This window comes from Bubalus bubalis, chromosome X (assembly GCF_019923935.1).
Source record: "Bubalus bubalis isolate 160015118507 breed Murrah chromosome X, NDDB_SH_1, whole genome shotgun sequence".
Taxonomy (NCBI): domain Eukaryota; kingdom Metazoa; phylum Chordata; class Mammalia; order Artiodactyla; family Bovidae; genus Bubalus; species Bubalus bubalis.
Window position 1 is genome coordinate 17559053 of NC_059181.1, and position 7772 is coordinate 17566824.

Below are 7772 nucleotides of genomic sequence, written 5' to 3' on the forward strand. Positions count from 1 at the left end.
CTATCATTGTAGAGGGGGGGCTATTACTGAACAGAGGGAGCTATGACAGAGAGAGAGGGACTATTATAACAGAAAGAGGACTATTACCTTAGGGGGGACTATTATAATAAATGGTGGTCTATTACTGCAGACAGGGACTATTACAATAGAAAGGGACTACTGAAATTGAGGAAGACTATTACTATAGAGTGGGGACTACTAACATAGAAAAGGAACTATTAATATAGACTAGGGATAGCAGAAAGGGACTATTAGTGGAGAGGGGAAACTATGACAATAGAGGCAGGACTGTTACAGTAGAAGGGGGACTTGACTGTGGAAGGGGAATACTGAAAACAGAGGGAGATTACTAGATGAGAGACTATTACCACAGAGACAGAATTATTACAATAGGGAGTGGACTATGACAGTAGAGGGGTCATTTACTGTAGAGGGAGATTATAGCAACGGAGGACTTTTACTCTAGAAGGGGGATATTAGAGGCAGACTATTATAATTTAAGGGGACTACCACAATCAAGGAGGACTATTATTCCAGAGAGGGGACTATGACAGTACTAGAAGGGGAACTTTGACAATAGAGGGGGGACTATCACTATATAGTAGGACTATGACATTAGAGGGGGGGCTATTTCAGTAGAGGAGAGACTTTTACTGCAGAGGGGGGACTATTACAACAGAAAGTGAAGTATGACAATGGAGACAGGACTATTAGTGTATGGGGTGGAGGACTATGACAGTAAAGGAGAACTACTACCCTATTACTCTTGCCTTCCTCGGTGGCTCAGGCAAAGAAGCGTCTGCCTACAATGCGGGAGACCCGGGTTCGATCCCTGGGTTGGGAAGATCCCCTGGAGAAGGAAGTGGCAACCCACTCCAGTACTCTTGCCTGGAGAATCCCACGGTAGGTTACAATCCATGGGGTCGCAAAGAGTCGGACACAACTGAGCAACTTCTCTTTCACGTTCATTACTCTATTAGATCTCTAATAGAGAACTGTTACCCTATAGGGGGAACTGTTACTATGACAATAGAGAGGAGCTAACACTGTAGAAGAGGAACCATTACTGTAGGGGGGCTATGACAATAGAAGAGGAGTAATACGATGAAGGGGGACTATTATTACAGAGGGGCGACTACAACAGTAGCAGAGCACAGTTACTGTACAAGTGAAGTTTTCAGAATAGAGGGCTATTACTCTAAACACTATGACATTAGTGTTGGTCGTTCAGTCGTGTCTGACTCTTTGCAACTCCATGGACTGACCGCATGGAGCCCACCAAGCTCCTCTGTCCATGGATTCTCCAGCTAAGAATACTGGAGTGGGTTGCCATGCCTTTCTCCAACTATGATATTAGAGGGGGCTGTTACTATAGAAGGGGAACTATCACTGTACAGGGGAGAGTATGACAATAGAAGGGGAGTATTACTGTAGAGGGGAGACCATGACAACAGAAGGGTACTATTACTATAGAGAGGGGGCCTTAAGAATAGAGACAACCCCTGTCCATGGAGAGCAGTAAACAAAAATAAAGGTCCAGGCATGTGTTTGCCATGAAAGGAGTCCTGATGGCATGCAGACCACCAGGACACCCACCCATAACAGGAGACAGGGGACACTCAGACCCTGACTGGAGGCATTCCCAGCTTCTTAGCTGCTCAGGTGGGTGCTTCATCCTGGGAGCCTGTCCAGTCACTTTTACTGCAGCAACACCCACCAGATGGAGAGACCGCCTCCGGGGAGTGAAGGGCGTGTGACCTTGTGCCTGGGCTCCATCGCCCCTAGGATGGAAGCCCCCATACCTGGAGCCCACAGGCTCGACTGGGTCCCTCTCAGCCCCAAGAGGAGGGGGCTGGTGCACAGTGCGAGGAAGGGGGACCCTCTGGAGGAGGTCGCCAGCTCTAGCCTCAGGGAGAGCAGACTTGAGCTGCTGGGGTCTGTCTGTTGGTCCCTGTCTCCCTGCTCCCTTGCTCCTCCTCAAACCCCCACTTAACCTCCTGTGTCTCTCTGCCCCCTCGCCCTCCTGTCTGTCTCTCTTCCTGTCTCTGTCCATTTCTCTCTGTGTCTGTTTCTCTGTCTCTAGAGCACTTCTCCCCTCTCCACCACCCCATCCTCCTTTCTCTTGGAGAGAAGTCCACAGGTACCGGTTTCTCAGAGCCACGCCTCCATGCCGTCAGCACCAGGTCTTCTGTATGTCCTGTTTTCATTATGCAACACCCCATTTCCTCCCCCAGATCGCCCAGGCTTGGCCTCCGATGGGCTGGCAGGTGAGCTTGCCCGGATCCTTCCTGAGCCACCAAGGTGAACGCCAGCTGGATGTCGGCGCTGAGTTCTCAGCTCTGGGACATGCCCCCGCACCACCTCTCCATCCCAGGTGAGGCCCCGCAGGCTCGGCTCAGCGGGGCTGCGGCTGCGAGACGGGTCCAAGTGTGGGAAGCCTCAGAGCCAAACATGCACACATGCAGGCACACACAGGAACACTGAACACACACACGCATGCACACACACACACCAAACACACATGCACACATACTGCACACACATACATACACACACCAGCACCTTCCCTTGTCTGTCCACTTTATCCCATTCAACCCGGAAGGTACGAGAACCCCCGAGAGTCTGCCTTCAGGACACATGCCGGCCTCCCTGGGGGGCAGGGTTGTGTTTTCTCAGCCACTCTGTCCTACTCCTGGGGACCCCTCACCTTTCCACCCACGTTTTCCATCAGAGCTTCTGCAGCACCTTCTGCACTTGAGCCTGGAGGGCCCAAAGTTTAAGGGGGCCACCCGCCCCCAAAACAACTCGATAAGTGGTACCAGAACTATCTAATTAAAATGAGGAACCTCTGACTCCAGCCAGTTTGGTTGCAAAAAGTGCTGCAAAGCTCAGCTATGGGCGGGCATCTGGACTTGGGGATGGCCAGTGGTGACCAGGCAGGCGGGCACTTCCAGGGTGACACTGCTGTGCTTAGGCCATCTGAGGGGTGGCCACCAGACACCTTGGCCTGGGAGGGGAGGGTCCCTGCCAGACAGCACCCTGCTCACCTCCTCAAGGTGCAAACGTGCCCCATTCTCCACCGGCACTCCTCTGGCCGTGCAGACACTGGGCCGTGCCCTGGCTCTGTGACCCTGGGCACTGCCCGCTGGGAGCCCACATGAACAGTTGGACAAACAGGAAGTGCTGTTTTCTATGGAAGGCAGCTTTAGACTCTTTCTCACCCTCTCGACAGCTGTGGGGTTCTATGCCGGCCACCCCACCCTGCCTGGGAGGAGGGGCCCCCACACGGCTCTTCCCTTGAGAGTGTGGAGCAGACAGGGAACTGTGGACCCAGTCTCTCAGCTCTTCTGGGTGCTTCCCCGTGGGGAAAGCTGTGGGGGCCCCACAAGGAGGAGGCTTCCGAGTCTCCAGGACCACAGAGGGGCCCTTGGCCGCTCTCCTTCCTGTACCCCTTACAAAATAACTTCTGATGCCTCTCCCCCAAGCCCAGGCACCACTCATCTGCTTCTGTCTTGGTAAATTTGCCTGTTCTGGACATCTCTTATAAATGGACAGGTAAAATGTGTCCTTCTGTGTCTGCTTCTCTCACTGACCATCACACGATGGTCCAAGGTCCATCCACGATGTAGCCTGTGTCAGACCTTCACTCCTTTTCATGGTGACTCATACACCACTGTGTGCATGGACCACATGCTGCTGACCCACCCATCCATCCATCCACCCACACACCCACCCATCCACTCATCTATCTGTCCATCCACCCACTCACCTATCCATCCACTCATCCATCCAACCACCCACCCATCCACCCACCCATCCACCCACCCATCCATCCATAAATCCACCCATCCATCATCCATCCATCCACCAACCAATCCATCATCCATCCATCCACCGATCGATCCATCCACCCACTCACCATCCATTCATCCATCCATCCACTTATCTATCCACCCATCCATCCACTTTTCCATAACATCATCAAATCAAATTATATTATGAACTTGTAAATCCTCCTTCCCATCCCTTGACCCTGAGAATAAATAAGAAAAGAAAAAAAGAGAAAGAAATAAAGCTAGTCCAAACCTATGTTCAGAGACAGAAGGGAAAGATTTCTGGATTGTCCCCAGGTGACTGCTAAAGTGTGAACCTCTCCACACTGTCTCTGAAACAGATCACACAGATTTAAAAGGGAAAAGAATAAGTGAAACCACACTTAAGTGACCACAACATTGGTGTCATAAAGAGCCTGAAAATACTATGAATAACTTCAAAGTACTTGTAACTAGAGAGGGTCTGTCTGTGCTCAGTTGTGTCTGACTCTTTGCAGCCCCATGGACTGTACCCACCAGGCTCCTCTGTCTATGGGATTCTCCAGGCAAGAACAATGGAGTAGGTTGTCATTCCCTTCTCAGGGGATCTTCCCAACCCAGGGATCACCCCTGCATCTTTTATGCCTCCTGCTTTGGCAAGCGGGCTCTTTCCCATGAGCACCACCTGGGAAACAACAAACCATAAAAACAAAAGCCATCTTAAGCGTTCCCTGTCCAAAACGGGATTCCTTAAATACATTGACTTTCACTTTCTCACATCTGCAGAGACCCCATTTCAAGACAAGATTCAGTTTCCAGGACTCAGTGGATATGACTTTCGGGACTCCCCCATATCCCACTGTGCTATAGCTGTGCATCCTTAGGGTGGCTTGGGGGCACAGAGGACAGGCTCAGGGAGTGACGTGTCCCCTGCCTGGTGTGCCTGCAGGGAGCCACAGCACGATGACCTACTGCCTGAACAAGAAGTCACCCATCTCTCACAAGGAGTCGAGGCTGCTGCAGCTTCTGGGCAAAGTGCTGCCATGTGACACCCTGCCCATGGTGCTCAAGAGGTCCACCACCAGGTGAGGGTCTGCGGGCATGCCCGGGCCCTGGACCCAGCTCCAGCCGCTAGTGTCACCCACAGGGGGCGGTGTCCTTATCCCTCTTGGGGAAACGGGATTGAGAACAAACCTGCTGTAAAGCAGAATTGCTGTTTAGTCACTCAGTCATGTCTGACTCATTGCGACCCCATGGACTGTGGTCTGCCAGGCTCCTCTGTCCATGGGATTCTACAGGCAAGACTACTGGAGTGGGTTTCCATGCCCTCCTCCAGGAGATCTTCCCCACCCAGAGAGCCTCCCAGAAAGGTAGGAAAGGACACAGCTTTACTGTGGAACCAGCCTGAAGCCAGAACGGGGACCCATGGACTAACAGCATCACCGTCTGAAGTCACAGAGGCCGGGGGAGCTGGGAGGGGAAGGGGGAGGCTGGGTCCCGCCCTTTGTGTAGCTGAGCTGACACCAGTGCTCCTTCCTGGTCCCAGATAAGCAATAGCTGAGTTCCCATGTCCTCTGAGGTGGGTTTACGTTTGCACCCCAGGACCCCCTCCAGGGAGACTTTCTTGGTGGTGCAGATGGTAAAGAATCAGCCTGCAATGTGTGGGACCTGGGCTAGATGGTTCGGGAAGATCCCATGGAGGAGAAAATGGCACCCCACTGTAGTATTCTCACATGGGAAGTCCCATGGACAGAGGAGCCTGGAAGGCTAGATTCCATGGGGTCACAGAGAGTCGAGATGACTGAAGCGACTGAGAACACAGGCACGCACTCACACCCCTCCCCTGTAGTGCTTCTCCAGGGTGGATCGGGGTTTTTATGGGGTACAGAGAAGCCAGAGTGGGATGCAGTCATTGTGGAGGATGGAGAGGAGTCAATGGCGGGGGCCCTGTCTGTGGGGAGGGGGCACCCAATTGACAGTGGTCCTGTCACTGGCACACACATTACCCAGGGGGTGGATGCAGGATGGGGTAGAAAACCCATCTGGGCCCAGGTGCCCGCAGGAGCAGGGGCCCACCTGGGTGGGACAGATGGCCCCTGCCTTCCTGTACCCGCGCTTGAGGGGCACTCATATTCCTGGTTTTTCTGCTCCTGGGCTGGTCCTCCCAAGAGGACAAGAGGCTGTCAAGCACAGCTCTTACCTGTGTAATTGCTTCCTCCTGGGAGGTCCCTGGTTGCTGGAATCCTCCTCAGGGGGTCTGATTGGCAGGGAGCCAGGGCTGGAATGGGAACAACTACATTCTTGCTTGCATCAGGTGCCTACAGCCTGGCCTTAAGAGCTCACACCCAGAGGAGGGAGCGAGCAGCAGGGGGTCCACCAGAGCCCGGGAGTCCTGCAGGACTGGGGTCCCTCTGCTCGGGGGGTCCCTTGGTGCGGGGTCCCTCTGTTCTGCATCCCTCCAGGGCAGGGTCCCCTCCATACTGGGGGACCTCGGTGCCGTGGTCTCGTGGTATGGCTCCCAAAGAGATCTGGGTGTGTGCGGGGTGGGGTGGGGCACAGGTGGTGGTCTTTCAGGGGGTGTTTAAGATCAGCGGCTGCAGCAGCACTTCATTTAATCCTTGTAGAGGTGGATGGCAAGTGCCTGACAGCAGCTGACAATATTCATATGAGTCTTTGTTTTTTCTTTTAATTTGGATTGCGGAGAGGGGGGGCTGTGACATCCTTTCCCATTTTTTATCCTTATATCTTTCTTTTTCTATTATGACTCTGTGTAGAGAATACAGTACCATTTTCTGCTACTAGTTTATGTTAATATTAGTTTTTTGCTTTTTCTTTTATTTTGGATAGAGAGAATCTATTATTTTCTTCCCCACTTTTTTCCTTATGTTTTTTTTTTTTTTTTCCATTATGACTCCTCGTAGAGGACACAGTACATTTTCTGTTACAAATTTATATTAGGGCTTCCCTGGTGGCTAGTTGGTAAAGAATCTGCTTGCAATGAGGGTGATGTGGGTTCGATCCTGGGTTGGGAAGATCTGGAGAAGGGAAAGGCAACCCACTCCAGTAATCTTGCCTGGATAATTCCATGGACAGAGGGGTCTGGTGGGCTACAGTCCACCGGATCAAAATGACTTGGAAACAACTGAGCAACTTTCAATTTTCAATGTACGTTAAAGTTATTTTTTGCTTTTTCCTGTCTTATTTGTGTGTGGACAGATGTTTTGTCCTTTTGTTCTCTTCCCTTGATTCCTTTTGCCTTTCCTAGTGCTGTTTGTGGGGTGGGCACAGATCTCTGTGGGTCTAGTGTGTCCTCATGTCCAAGGGTCCAGCTTGGGTGTCATGGAACCTTGGCGTTGAGCCCACAGGGAGCTTCCACCCAGGGACTGCCTGAAGGAGTGAGGCTGGACTCTGCAGGAACACCCCCCAAGACCACAATCTCGACCCGGGCTCTGTGCTCCACATGACCATTGACCCTGGGGACCCTGTTCCCAGAAGCAGTGCCTCAACCCCAGCAGCACCAACATGGTTGATTTCACAGTGGCCGATGTGGCCCTCAGTTGGGCATCCTCAGTGCATGCCCAGCCCCTTGGGGGGCTGCCCTCTGTGCCCAGCACAGATGACCCTCTGTGTGCAGGTGCTGAGCATCATGAAGCACCTGGATGCTGGCGTGAGGACCTGCAGATGGCACATGGAGGAGGCTACCGAGAGGAACCTGCACTCTGGCCACATGGTGTACATGACGGCCCTCATGGAGGTGGGGGTGGGGGCAGGGGTACGGACGGGGGTCGCCAGCCAGGGACACCCACGTCTGGTCCAGGCAGGAGGGGGAGGGCCTCTGAGGGGATGGGCACACGTCCACTCAGGTGGACATGTGGTCACTCCAGGCAGAGAGGCTGACCTCTAAGGGGACAACACAGGTCTACTCCAGTAAGACACTGACCTCTAAGGGGACAACAGGTC

General features: G+C 52.8%; 1 pseudogene; it reads left to right on the forward strand.

Moving 5' to 3' along the window:
- The first annotated feature begins 1833 nt into the window (after positions 1-1833).
- LOC112577696 overlaps positions 1834-7772 on the forward strand; it is a 16781-nt pseudogene continuing 10842 nt past the window's right edge.